This window comes from Staurois parvus, unplaced genomic scaffold (assembly GCF_062004578.1).
Source record: "Staurois parvus isolate SC_StPar_1 unplaced genomic scaffold, SC_StPar_1.0 ptg001359l, whole genome shotgun sequence".
Lineage (NCBI taxonomy): Eukaryota > Metazoa > Chordata > Amphibia > Anura > Ranidae > Staurois > Staurois parvus.
The window spans coordinates 73,530-88,730 of record NW_028319155.1 but is presented as its reverse complement, the minus strand read 5'-3'; the positions used below and the strand labels follow the sequence as shown (position 1 = coordinate 88,730).

Here is a 15,201-nt window from a genome sequence, read left to right as displayed (position 1 = left end):
ATAAAATATATGTGTATATATATATATGTGCGTGTGTATATATGTGTGTGTGTCTGTATATATGTGTGTGTATATACTGTATGTCTGTATATATATATATATGTGTGTGTGTGTATATATATATATATATATATATATATATATATATATATATATATATGTGTGTGTGTATATATGTCTGTATGTATATATGTGTGTATATATATATATATGTATGTATGTATGTATATATGTGTGTGTATATATATATATATATATATGTATGTGTGTATATATGTGTGTGTATATATATATATTTTAGAGATAATATAGTATATGCTTTATATATATATATATATATATACACTACAGAGAGTATAGTAGGATACAATGCATGAGCGAAGTCAAACTGTATCGCAGTATAAGCACGGGCGACCTAAACTGCTGTTTAAAAGTGGAGAGCCCCTTTAAGTCCTACAATGTTTGGGGATAATTTCATCCTAAATGCCAGCGGCAGATTGGGGAACGGAGGGAAGAGACACAGAGTCTGGATTCAGTCAGGGGAGACTTGGACCGTGCAGCACAAAGCATTGAAATACAATAAAAATAGAAAATTAATTAGTCTGATGGTATTATGAAAGGACATGCTAACTGCTCCTGTCAGGATTCACAGAGAGGGAATATAAAAACTCATCTTCATTGTCTCATTGTTCAGTTCAGGACACATCTGTGCTTCACTCTCCTGAAATGAGCAAAATGTTCACAAATTAATAGCAGAAGAGACCGGCATGATGAACAGTCTGATGTTTTAGTAGGTAGAGGTCTTTTCTTGCAGAATCGAGGTCCCATGTTCAGTCCCCAGCATAGGAGATGGACTGGAGGTGTACTAGGCTGGGTTGTTGTGATGCATTCACACACATTTGTTCAAATGTTTTTTTCTTGCAGGTTAATGTGCATTATGTTAAAGCAGCCCATAAAAAAGCACCAAAATATCTGAAAAAAAAAAACGGACATGCACTGTTTTTGGCGATGCGACCTTCACATTGGGGTGCATTTCAATGTATATGCATTGGCGCTAATTTGGCTTAAAGGATAAGTTCACCTTTTTGACAAAAAAATAATAAATACACTTTTTTTTGCAGGTAAAATGTGCATTTATTATTTTTGTCTGCAGGAGCCTGGGAAGCGTTGCACCAGAGATCAATAAATCGCTGATGCCATGCAGGTCTCCTGCAGACCTGTCAGAACATCTGCTTGCCGTATGGGGTGTATAGGGATGTATGGGGTTTATGGGATGTACGGAGGTGTACGGGGTGTATGGGGATGTAGGGGGGTGTACGGGGGGGGTATGGGATGTACAGGGGTGTACGGGATGTATGGGGATGTACGGGGGTGTATGGGATGCACATGGGTGTACAGGGTATATGGGGATGTAGGGGGATGTATGGAGTGTATGGGGATGTAGGGGGATGTATGGAGTGCATGGGGATGTATGGGGTGTACAGGATGTACGGGGTATACGGGATGCACGGAGGTGTACGTGGTATATGGGGATGTAGGGGGATGTATGGAGTGTATGGGGATGTACGGGGTGTACAGGATGTACGGGGTATATGGGATGCACGGAGGTGTAAGGGGTATATGGGGATGTAGGGGGATGTATGGAGTGTATGGGGATGTACGGGGTGTATGGGGATGTACGGGGTGTATGGGGATGTACGGGGTGTACAGGATGTATGGGGTATACGGGATACACAGAGGTGTAAAGGGTATATGGAGATGTATGGGGTGTATGGGGATGTACAGGGTATACGGGATGCACGGAGGTGTACGAGGTATATGGGGATGTAGGGGGATGTATGGGGTGTATGAGAATGTACAGGGTGTACAGAATGTACGGGGTATACGGGATGCACGGAGGTGTATGGGGTATATGGGGATGTAGGGGGATGTATGGGGTGTATGGGAATGTACAGGATGTACGGGGTAAATGGGATGCATGGAGGTGTAAGGGGTATACGGGGATGTAGGGGGATGTACGGGGTGTACAGGATGTATGGGGTATATGGGGATGTAGGGGGATGTATGGGGATGTACGGGGTGTATGGGAATGTACAGGATGTATGGGGTATACGGGGTATATGGGGATGTATGGGGTGTATGGGAATGTAGGGGGATGTATGGGGATGTACGGGGTATATGGGATGCACGGGGTACATGGGGATGTATGGGAATGCACAGGATGTACGGGGTGTTCCTGTGCGAATCACACAAGATATGCCACACTGCACATATGTGGATCTAGGGTCAAAATTATAATTTTCCCCTCACTGCTGTAGAAAACAAACATCGATTTGACCCCCCACTGATGATTAGACAATCAAACGAATATTCTTGAGCCCGGGTTCACATATATGCGGTGCGATTTGTACAGGAACTGCACCACATTCCTGTGCAAATCACGTCCCAAAACACCGGTTTGCTGCGTTTTGCAGCGTTAGAGCGTTTTTACAGCTGAAAAACTCCTCTAGAAGCCCGCTAGTTCTGGAGGTTTTTTTCCAGCCAAAAACCGTTGATTCCAGTCTATGTGTGTATGGACACCGAGGATAACATGCTGGGGGGGTTTACTGGTTGTAGAAAAAAACATCAAAAGTCAAAAACAGCCGCTGTAAAAACGTCCCGTGTGCGTGATGACTTATACTGAAACATTGTTAATGCATTGATCTAATATGAAAAAATGATGGGCAGCACAGTGGCTAAAGCAGGCCATACATGGGTCGAATTCCGAACGATTTTTTGATTCGAAAATCAGAAACATCATTCGTTCTGTAATCCGATGGCGCCACCATTGATTTGGAAAATCGGTTGTTTTTCACGCATTTTCCAGCATACCCAAAAAAAAAAATGGGGAGGAACTATGAAAATCGTCCGGTGCCATTTCCCCACTAACAGATCGAAAATCAACCGATTATTCTTACGTCCGATTTTCGTATGAAAATCGTTCGGAATTTGAACCATGTATGGCCGGCATTACAGATTCGCTTTCCAAAATGATGGATAATTCGGTACCTTTTTGGTGTTTCAGCAGCTAGCCATTTTAGCGCTCACTTACCTCCTTGTGCTTCCTAGATGATTCGGTAGAGTCAGGCAAAACTTTGAGAAGTGTGTTGCCTGTGCCAGCTTTTTTTAATCGTTCGAAAATCGATCCATGTAGCTGGCCTTAGTGGTTAGCACTTCCGCCTGGCAGTACTAGGGTTGTTGGTTCGAATCCCAACCACGGCACCACCTGCCTGGAGTTTGCATGTTCTCCCTGTGCCTGCGTGGGTTTCCTCCAGGTACTCCGGTTTCCTCTCACACTCCAAAGACATGCTGGTAGGTGAATTGGCTCCTGTCTAAATTGGCCCTAAAATGTGTATGTATGAATGTGAGTTAGGGACCTTAGACTGTACGCCCCTTGAGGGTAGGAACCTTAGATTGTACGCCCCTTGAGGGTTAGGGACCTTAGATTGTACGCTCCTTGAGGGTTAGGAACCTTAGATTGTACACCCCTTGAGGGTTGGGGACCTTAGATTTTACGCCCCTTGAGGGTCAGTGACCTTAGATTGTACGCCCCTTGAGGGTTAGGGACCTTAGATTGTACGCCCTTCGAAGGTTAGGGACCTTGGATTGTACGCTCCTTGAGGGTTAGGGACCTTAGACTGTACACCCCTTGAGGGTTAGGAACCTTAGATTGTACGCCCCTTGAGGGTTAGGGACCTTAGATTGTACACCCCTTGAGGGTTAGGGACCTTAGATTGTATGCTCCTTGAGGGTTAGGAACCTTAGATTGTACACCCCTTGAGGGTTGGGGACCTTAGATTTTACGCCCCTTGAGGGTCAGTGACCTTAGATTGTACGCCCCTTGAGGGTTAGTGACCTTAGATTGTACGCCCCTTGAGGGTTAGGGACCTTAGATTGCACGCCCCTTGAGGGTTAGGGACCTTAGATTGTACGCCCTTTGAAGGCTAGGGACCTTGGATTGTACGCTCCTTGAGGGTTAGGGACCTTAGATTGTACGCCCCTCGAAGGTTAGGGACCTTAGATTGTATGCCCCTTGAGGGTTGGGAACCTTAGATTGTACGCCCCCCGAGGGTTAGGGACCTTAGATTGTACGCCCCTTGAGGGTTAGGGACCTTAGATTGCACGCCCCTTGAGGGTTAGGGACCTTAGATTGTACGCCCTTCGAAGGTTAGGGACCTTGGATTGTACGCTCCTTGAGGGTTAGGGACCTTAGACTGTACGCCCCTTGAGGGTAAGGAACCTTAGATTGTACGCCCCTTGAGGGTTAGGGACCTTAGATTGTACACCCCTTGAGGGTTAGGGACCTTAGATTGTACGCTCCTTGAGGGTTAGGAACCTTAGATTGTACACCCCTTGAGGGTTGGGGACCTTAGATTTTACGCCCCTTGAGGGTCAGTGACCTTAGATTGTACGCCCCTTGAGGGTTAGGGACCTTAGATTGTACGCCCTTTGAAGGTTAGGGACCTTAGATTGTACGCCCCTTGAGGGTTAGGGACCTTAGATTGTACGCCCCTTGAGGGTTGGGGACCTTAGATTGTACGCCCCTCGAGGGTTAGGGACCTTAGATTGTACGCCCCTCGAGGGTTAGGGACCTTAGATTGTACGCCCCTTGAGGGTTAGGGACCTTGGATTGTACGCCCCTTGAGGGTTAGGGACCTTGGATTGTACACTCCTTGAGGGTTAGGGACTGATGTGAATGTACAATATATATGTAAATTGACGGCGATATATAAGTACCTGGTATAAATAAATGATATCTGTAGACAGGTTCCCTTTAATATCAGGCGTTGCAGCGCCGGCCCGGTCTGTTAAGCTGCAGCGTTGGGTTGTCAGGCTCCTTCTCTTACCGGTAGGCTGAGCTCGGAGTCCTGAGTGCCGGCTGACCTCCGTATTAGATGTAAAAATAGAAGAGCAAACATAAGAGGCGGCAAAGTGCGGCGGAGTGATGGAAGGAAGGATCTGGATGTGAAGCTTTCATGCCAGGAGGGAGATCAATTCCCTGTGAAATGAGAGCGCCGCGCCGACCGACACAAAGGGAAAAACAACACTTAGAAAAGGACATTGCGGCTTTCAGCCACCTTCAGCTCCGTCTGCTCACAACCAATATTTCCGTTACGGGTGGAAATGTCTCGGCTGTGTCATCGGGTGGATTCAAATTTTTTTTGTTTGTTTTTTTTATTTAATAAGTCGGAACCGCACCGATATGACCGCTCTGATTGCGGACAATAGGGTGCAACTTGGCATGCGATTTTCAAGTCGCATGTCAAGTCGCAACCGATGTGGCCGGTGTGTAAGTCGTGCCTTTAACCACTTCCCGTCTGGCCGCTGTATATAAGCGGCCGGACGGTGGCAGTGCAGGGGTGGGTTGCCGTTCATAAATGGCGCCCGCCATTTTGGATTGTGCGTGCTCCCTGGGAGCGCACATCACCGCGATCCGGTGCCTGCTGTGTCCTCCGGACACAGAGGAACACCGTTCGCTGTACCGGACCTCTGTGTGAGGTCCTGATCATGTGATCACTGATTGGCCAATCAGTGATCACATGAATAGGTGTAAGTAAAATGCCACTTCTGACATCATTGCTTACTACGTGTGAAATCTGTGAATGATTACCAAGGTCACATGGTACAGGGCCATTCACAACAGCCTTGTACCATGTGACAAGCTGTGACCAATCGAACAGTATTTCTCAATGGCTGCAGGAATGCAGCCAGAGAGAAAGAGAAATGATTACTTTTACAGCCTATAATAAATAAAAAAAAAAAAAATCTTCATCACCCCCCACAAGTAGTACAGTGTCACTATGGTGACACTGCACTGCTAGGGTGACAGTATGTTTAAAAAGAAACCATACATAATAATATCAAAAATAAAATAAAAACGTAAATAATAATTGTAAAAAATTATAATTTTTGGTTATAAACTAATTTGGGTTATTATTTTTTTTTTTACTAAAAAGATACCTGAATACATTTTGACCAAGATTTATGAAGAAATATTATTTATTTGCAAAATTGTATAAGAAAAACACATTTTTTTCAAAATTTTTGGACTTTTTCATTTATATAGCAAAAAAAAAAATGAAAATCCCTGTGGTGAATAAATACCACCAAAATGACAAGTGACAAGCTGTGACCAATCAAACAGTATTTCTCAATGGCTGCAAGAATGCAGCCAGAGAGAAAGAGAAATGATTACTTTTACAGCCTATATGGGTATAAAAGCAATCGGTGTAAAAAAAAAAAATCTTCATCACCCCCCACAAGTAGTACAGTGTCACTATGGTGACACTGTACTGCTAGGGTGACAGTATGTTTAAAAAACCCCCATAAATAATATCAAAAATAAAATAAAAACGTAAATAAAAATTGTAAAAAAATTATAATTTTTGGTTATAAACTAATTTGGGTTATTTTTTTTTTTTTACTAAAAAGATACCTGAATACATTTTGGCCAAGATTTATGAAGAAAGATTATTTATTTGCAAAATTGTATAAGAAAAACACCTTTTTTCAAAATTTTTGGACATTTTCATTTATATAGCAAAAAAAAATAAAATCCCAGTGGTGAATAAATACCACCAAAATAAAGTTTTATCTGTCTCAAAAAAATGCTAAAAAATTCATACGGGTACAGTGTTGCATGACCGCGCAATTGCCATTCAAAGTGTGATATCGCTGAAAGCTGAAAATTGGCCTGGACTGGAAGGGGGTGAAAGTGTCCGGACTGGAAGGGGGTGAAAGTGTCCAGACTGGAAGGGGGTGAAAGTGTCCAGACTGGAAGGGGGTGAAAGTGTCCGGACTGAAAGGGGGGGAAAGTGTCCGGACTGGAAGGGGGTGAAAGTGTCCAGACTGGAAGGGGGTGAAAGTGTCCAGACTGGAAGGGGGTGAAAGTGTCCGGACTGAAAGGGGGGGAAAGTGTCCGGACTGGAAGGGGGTGAAAGTGTCCGGACTGAAAGGGGGGGAAAGTGTCCGGACTGGAAGGGGGTGAAAGTGTCCGGACTGGAAGGGGGGGAAAGTGTCCGGACTGGAAGGGGGGTGAAAGTGTCCGGACTGGAAGGGGGTGAAAGTGTCCGTACTGAAAGGGGGTGAAAGTGTCCGGACTGGAAGGGGGTGAAAGTGTCCGGACTGGAAGGGGGTGAAAGTGTCCGGACTGGAAGGGGGGGAAAGTGTCCGGACTGGAAGGGGGTGAAAGTGTCCGGACTGGAAGGGGGTGAAAGTGTCCGGACTGGAAGGGGTTAAATGAATATAATAAACATGAATTTTTGTCCCCATTCAGGTTACCTTTAAGGAACACAGCCCCTGCAGATTGCTCCAGGTGGGAACAATGAAGGCAGACCCTCCCACTGATGAATCAAGCTGAGAAAGAACATAACCAAACCAACATCTTCAGAATTGGGAAAGGTAAGAATCTGCAAAAAAAAAAAAAAAGTTTGCTAAAATCAATGCAATGCATAGAGCTGGTCATTATTATCTTTGGGGCTCATTCACACTTGACTGATTTCTATCTCTTGCCAGACGCCTCTATAGCGTTTGACAGGCGTTTGGGAAGCGTTTTTAACACTCCTCAAACGCCCTATGCGCATTTTTGAGGAATTATTTTCCAAGTTTTAAAACCGCACCACAAACGCCTATAATGAAGTTTAATGGTATTAACGCCTGCCAGGCGTTTGAGGAGCGTCACCATAGACGTGAACAGGAGGCTTCAACCTGTCCTGACTCAACTCGAGGTGTCAATTTTTCCGCGACGCTAACGCTTCAGAGTGCTGCCTTGTGTAGAATTTTCAAAAAACGCTTCCCAAACGCCTGTCTGATGCTAACAAAGCTTGATGACAAAATTAGATTTTTTTTTTTTTATTTTTATATTTCACGTTTAATAGCAAAAAGTCAAAAATACTGTATAGTTTTTTCTCAAAATTATTGTTTTGTTTTTTTAAGTCGCCACCATTACTAGTATAAAAAAATGTATTTTAAAAATCCAGTATATATACCGCCACTTGTAAACGCTATAACTTTCACATAAACAATTACTTTGCACGTATTGGGATTTTTTTTCAGCAAAGACATGGAGAAAAATAAATTTTGGGCAAAATTAATGACAACATTTTGGATTTAAAAAAAAAAAAAAAATTTTATTGGACATGTTTAATAGCAAAAAGTAAAAAATACTGTATAGTTTTTTTTCTCAAAAATGTCGTTTTTTTTTTAAGTCGCTGATCGCCACCATGACTAGTATAAAAAAAAAAGTTATTTTAAAAATCCAGTATCTATACCGCCATTTGTAAACGCTATAACTTTCACGTAAACAATTAATTTGCACGTATTGGGATTTTTTTTTAGCAAAGACATGGAGCAGAATACATTTTGGCCAAAATTGATGACAAAATTTGATTTTTTAAAAAAAAAATTATATTGGACATGTTTAATAGCAACAAGTAAAAAATACTGTATAGTTTTTTTTCTCAAAATTGTCGTTTTTTTTTTAAGTTGCTGATCGCCACCATTACTAGTATAAAAAAAAATGATTTTAAAAATCGAGTAAATATACCGCCATTTGTAAACGCTATAACTTTTACGTAAACCAATTAATTTGCACATATTGGGATTTTTTTTTTAGCAAAAACATGGAGCAGAATACATTTTGGCCAAAATTGATGACAAAATTTGATTTTTAAAAAAAAAAATTATATTGGACATGTTTAATAGCAACAAGTAAAGTGGGATATAGATAAATTATGTCAATTGGAATATATTGATTTGATGTTTTTTTTTATAGAAGAAGGTGATTGTGATTTGTATTTGGTTGAAAATTAATAAATATTTATAAAAAAAAAAAATAGCAACAAGTAAAAAATACTGTATAGTTTTTTTCTCAAAATTGTCGTTTGTTTTTTTTTAAGTTGCTGATCGCCACCATTACTAGTATTAAAATATTTTATTTGAAAAATCCAGTATCTATACCGCCATTTCTAAACACTATAACTGTCATGTAAACCAATTAATTTACACGTATTGGGATTTTTTTTTAGCAAAAACATGTCGCAGAATACTTTTTGGCCAAAATTTATGACAAAATTAGATTTTTTTTTAATTCTTTTATATTGGACGTATATAGCAAAAAGTCAAAAATACTGTATAGTTTTTTTCTCAAAATTGTCGGGTTTTTTTTTAAGTCGCCACCATTACTAGTATAAAAAAAATTTTATTTGAAAAACCCAGTATATATACCGCCATTTGTAAACGCTATAACCTTCACGTAAACCAATTAATTTACACGTATTGTGATTTTTTTGCTTAGCAAAGACATGTCGCAGAATACATTTTGAGGAAATTTGATTTTTTACATTTTTTTTCACTGGACATGTTTTATAGTAAAAAATATAGTTTTTTTTTCTCAAAATTGTCTTTTTTTTTTTTTTCTATAGTGCAAAAAATAAAAAGCACACAGGTGTTCAAATACCACCAAAAGAAAGCTCAATTCGTGGGGAAAAAAAGGATGTAAATTTAATTTGGGTGCAGTGTCGCATGACCTCACAATTGTTAAAGTAGCACAGTGCCGCAAGGAAAAAAAGGGCCTGGTCAGGAAGTGGGGGAAATCCTCAGGAGGGCGAGTGGTTAGGAGACTATAATTTAGGAATTATTTGTTTATTATATTTGTTCACATTACATAAATGGTGTCAATTGTAAAGGAAGCACATTTCACGAATTCGCAATCTGTATTTTTTTGAGGTCTTATGTACGTATATAGGGCAGAGCTTCGCTGTTTAACATCAATTACTCCCAGGGGTGTATTTACCACAAGGCATTTGCCTAGGGCGGCATTTTTCAGGGGGGGCAGCACCGCTCCTCGGAGGAAGGGACAGAGGAAGGGACAGAAGAAGAGACAGACGCGGCATGGGGACTAGTTCCCTCAATGGTTGAGCTTGACCTAAGCTACTACTATCACCAGGCTCAGGGGCATATTTACCACAAGGCATTTGCCTAGGGCGGCATTTTTCAGGGGGGCAGCACTGCTCCCCGGAAGAAGGGACAGAAGAAGAGACAGACGCAGCACGGGGACCAAGTGGGATCTGAGAGAGGCTGTGTGCTGCTTGCCCGCGTATGCAGAGCCTGACTCTTATTCCAGGGGATGTCTGGAGCTGTGAGTAACATCAATTACTCCCAGGGGTGTATTTACCACAAGGCAAACAAGGCATTTGCCTAGGGCGGCATTATTCAGGGGGGCAGCGGCATTATTCAGGGGGGCAGCGGCATTATTCAGGGGGGCAGCGGCATCTTTCAGGGGGGCAGCGCCGCCCCCCAAAGGAAGGGATGGAAGAAGGGACACATGCAGCATGGGGACCAGGTGGGATCTGAGAGAGGCTGCGGGCTGCTTGATGGTGTATGCAGAGTCTGACTCTTGTTCCCGGGGATGTCAGGAGCTGTGAAGATGAGTGTCTTCTCTCTCACCGGGGTGGGGGTTGCCAGTGTATGGGGGGCGGTGGTAGTGGAAGGCTCTCTCGGGTGGGGGGCTGGGGTGTTCTTGGTCAATGCCAGGCTCTCTTCATGGTGCAGGGGCGGACTGACCATTTGGAAACTCGGGCACTGCCCGAGGGCCCGGGGTCAGTAGGGGGCGCCATGAGATGCACCTGGTACCTTTTTCATAGGCTTTTTTGAGTTTGGGCAAGGACACAGTGGCCCCATGACCCCCTATTGTCCGGGGGCCCCATGAGTTGTCAGTCCGCCCCTGGCTCGGTGTCAGGGTCTATCCATGGGGGGGGAGCCAATTTTTGTGTTGCCTAGGGCAGCATGAAACCTAAATACACCACTGGTTACTCCGTCATGCAACAATGTATCTACTGTAATTAAGTACAGTGTTGCATGACGGTGTAATTGTCGGCTAAAGCAGGGATGGGCAAACTGCGGCTCTCCAGCTGTTGCAGAACCAGTGGCGGACTGACCATATGGAAACCCGGGCACTACCCGAACAACCGGGGTCAGTAAGGGGCCCCATGAGATGCCCCTGGTACCTTTTTCATAGGCTTTTTTTTAATTTGGTCAAGGACACAAGGTCCCCATGATCCCCTATTGCCCGGGGGCCCCATGAGTTGTCAGTCCGCCCCTGTGCAGAACTACACGTTCCATCATGCCTAGCTGTAACTAGAGTCATGATTGTAACTTCCAGGCTCTGCAATGCCTCATGGGAAATGTAGTTCTACAACAGCTGGAGAGTCACAGTTTGCCCACCCCTGGGCTAAAGCATTGAAAGATGACCTTGTAATGGAGGAACGTACTGAAATAAATCGATTTTTGGGTTTGCGTAACAATGTAATTCCAGTGCCGTCGTTGTCTTCCTCTAACCCACATTCCATTTCCAGGAAGCGCCCCCCCCCCCCCCCCATAGCGTCTTCTGATCTCTTCGGAGAATTATTAATAACACATTACCTGGAAAGAGTCTCCTTGAGCTAAAAGGTTTCTCCCCTCCCGGAGTGTTTTGCTCTGAAGGTCCTGCGAGGCCTCATCTCCTCCTTGTAAATAGAGCAGAGCTCCGTACAGTGACAGTGAACGATGCTTTGTGTCTGTAACCAGGCCAGCAATGAAATGCCCGCTCTCTGGGAGAAATGTCTTGTTCAGCCTCGGGCTTCAAAGTGTCTCCAAGAAGAAGAACGGACTTTGCTGGAGCAGGCAGAGAGAGACTTTATTCTTTGTCTCTTTTTGGGGCTGTTTGACACTTTTGCATCTTTGAACGCGTATCATTATTTGTTGAAGGCAAAGTCCAGGCTTTGGACCATGCGTCGTGTTCCACCCATATTTAGGGGTGATATGAAGCAAAGTCCAGGCTTTGGACCATGCGTCGTGTTCCACCCATATTTAGGGGTGATATGAAGCAAAGTCCAGGCTTTGGACCATGCGACGTGTTCCACCCATATTTAGGGGTGATATGAAGCAAAGTCCAGGCTTTGGACCATGCGTCGTGTTCCACCAATATTTAGGGGATGAGATGAAGCAAAGTCCAGGCTTTGGACCATGCGTCGTGTTCCACACATATTTACGGGATGAGATGAAGCAAAGTCCAGGCTTTGGACCATGCGTCGTGTTCCACACATATTTACGGGATAAGATGAAGCAAGGACCGGGCTTTGGACCATGCGTCGTGTTCCACCCATATTTAGGGGATAAGATGAAGCAAAGTCCAGGCTTTGGACCATGCGTCGTGTTCCACCCACATTTAGGGGTGAGATAAAGCAAAGTCCAGGCTTTGGACCATGCATCGTGTTCCACCCACATTTAGGGGATAAGATGAAGTGCTTGGAGTGCCCAGCGGAGTCTCACCCTACATCCAGAAGTGCCTATCAGAGTATTCCTTATATTCCTCAGAGTACCCTCCCTACATCTGAGAATGCCCAAAGTCATCCAGGAGCTTCCATAAGAGTGCCCCCCTTACTTTTGAGTGTGCCCCCTTACTTCCCAGACTGCCCAGCAGAGTGCCCCCCTTACTTCTAAAAGTGCCCCCCTTACTTCCCAGACTGCCCAGCAATGGAAGTAGGGGGGCACTCTGCTGGGCACTCTCAGAAGTCAGGGGGGCACTCTGCTGGGCACTCTCAGAAGTAAGGGGGGGGGGCATTCTGCTGGGCACTCTTGGAAGTAGGGGGGGCACTCTGCTGGGTACTCTCAGAAGTGGGGGGCACTCTGCTGGGCACTCTCAGAAGTAAGGGGGGCACTCTGCTGGGCACTCTCCAGAAGTAAGGGGGCACTCTGCTGGGCACTCTCCAGAAGTAAGGGGGCACTCTGCTGGGCACTCTCCAGAAGTAAGGGGGCACTCTGCTGGGCACTCTCCAGAAGTAAGGGGGCACTCTGCTGGGCACTCTCCAGAAGTAAGGGGGCACTCTGCTGGGCACTCTTGGAAGTAGGCGGGGCACTCTGCTGGGTACTCTCAGAAGTGGGGGGCACTCTGCTGGGCACTCTCAGAAGTAAGGGGGGCACTCTGCTGGGAACCCTCAGAAGTAAGGGGGCACTCTGCTGGGCACTCTCCAGAAGTAAGGGGGGCACTCTGCTGGGCACTCTCCAGAAGTAAGGGTGGCACTCTGCTGGGCACTCTCAGAAGTGGGGGGCACTCTCAGAAGTGGGGGGCACTCTGCTGGGCACTCTCAGAAGTGGGGGGCACTCTGCTGGGTACTCTCAGAAGTGGGGGGCACGCTGCTGGGTACTCTCAGAAGTGGGGGGCACTCTGCTGGGCACTCTCATTGCATGTTGCACATTGCCGCAGCGCACGGCTTTGAATGGCCCTTTGCCGACTAGTTCATACTTGGCATTAGTTTCTGTAAATAGCGGCAAAGGAAAGGGGGGCTCCGCGGTGCCCTCCGCTCAGTCTGTACGCTCGATGTTCTGTTTGTCTCTGCCAAAAGGCGAGATACGCCGGGTATTGTTTCATCTTTTGTTTAAATGATCTTTTCAAGTTCAAATCAAAGAGGAAATGTTCAGACAGGTTGGAAAAATGTTCCTTCTTTTTTCATACGGGGTTTGTAGTGCGTTCTATTTTGGAGAAACTTTATTCGATTTGATCTTTTTAGAATGCAAAAAAAAAAGATCAAATCCCTCTCCACACATATGTATTGCGGTGTTATGCACTTTACTGCGTGGTATATTATTTTATTATTTATTTGTTTTGGATAGAGTGAAGGATAGAGTGCGTCCATAAACAGGCACAGCGTGGCTCTCCCCCATTCCTTCCTCATTGGCTGTGATTGAAATGCATTTTACATATGAAATGCATATTACAAAATATATGAAAAATATTTTTAAAAATACATTTTCAAATATACTGTATGTCTTTAAAAATTATATTTAATCTACATTTTTTGGAATGCATTTACAAATATATGTAAAAATATATGTTAAAATAACTTTTTTATATGTTTAAAAAAAATCTGAAGCATATATTGAAAAAAAAATAATTTTCTTATATTTTGTAATATACAAAAAATGCATTTCAACATACAGTATATATACTGTGCGTATGTGTGTGTGTGTATATATATATATATATATATATATATATATATATTATGCCAAAATTGCAGTATTTTAAATATATGTCAATATATTCAGGAAAAATATTTTTTAAATATATTTTTCTTCCATCTGGGTTAGATGTGATCATGTTGTATATATCTGCCTCAGTATTAAAATGTGTTAAAAGAACTCTTTTATATGTTTTTAAAAAAAATCTGAAGCATATATTGAAAAAAAAAAATATTTTTCATATATTTTGTAATATATAAAAAATGCGTTTTAACATACAGTGTGTGTGTATGTATATGTGTATATGTGTGTGTGTGTGTGTGTGTGTGTATGTATATATATGTGTGTGTGTGTATATGTATGTATGTGTATATATATATATATATATATTATATTGTATGCCAAAATTGCTGTATTTCAAATATATGTCAATATATTTGGGAAGAAAATTTTTAAAATATATTTTTCTTCCATGGGGGTTAGATGTGATCATGTTGTATATATCTGCCGCAGTAATAAAATATGTTAAAATAACTTTTTTATATGTTTTTAAAAAAAAATCTGAAGGATATATTGAAAAAATATATATATTTTTCATATATTTTGTAATATATAAAAATGCATTTTAACATACAGTGTGTGTATGTATATGTATGTATGTGTGTGTATGTATATATATGTCTGTACGTATATATATATATATATATATATATATATATATATATATATATATATATATATATATATATTATATGCCAAAATTGTAGTATTTCAAATATATGTCAATATATTCAGGAAAAATATTTTTAAAATATATTTTTCTTCCATGTGGGTTAGATGTGATCATGTTGTATATATCTGCCTCAGTATTAAAATATGTTAAAATAACTTTTTTATATGTTTTTAAAAAAAATCTGAAGCATATATTGAAAAAAAATTTTTTTTTCATATAATTTGTAATATATAAAAAATGCATTTCAACATACAGTGTGTGTGTATGTGTATATATCAGGGGCGGACTGACCATTTGGAAACTCGGGCACTGCCCGAGGGCCCGGGGTCAGTAGGGGGCCCCATGAGATGCCCCTGGTACCTTTTTTCATCGGCTTTTTGGAGTTTGAGTAAGGACACAGGGGCCCCATGATCCCCTATTGCCCGAGGGCC

At 42.6% G+C, this 15,201-nt stretch overlaps 1 long non-coding RNA gene across 1 annotated transcript in view; it reads left to right on the top strand.

The window, feature by feature from the left end:
* LOC149436399 (uncharacterized) overlaps window positions 1-15,201 on the top strand; it is a 50,860-nt gene that overhangs the window by 18,692 nt on the left and 16,967 nt on the right. The window contains exon 2 of the long non-coding RNA XR_016308294.1: window positions 7,316-7,440. This is a non-coding gene — a long non-coding RNA (uncharacterized LOC149436399). The remainder of the gene's footprint in view (window positions 1-7,315; window positions 7,441-15,201) is intronic.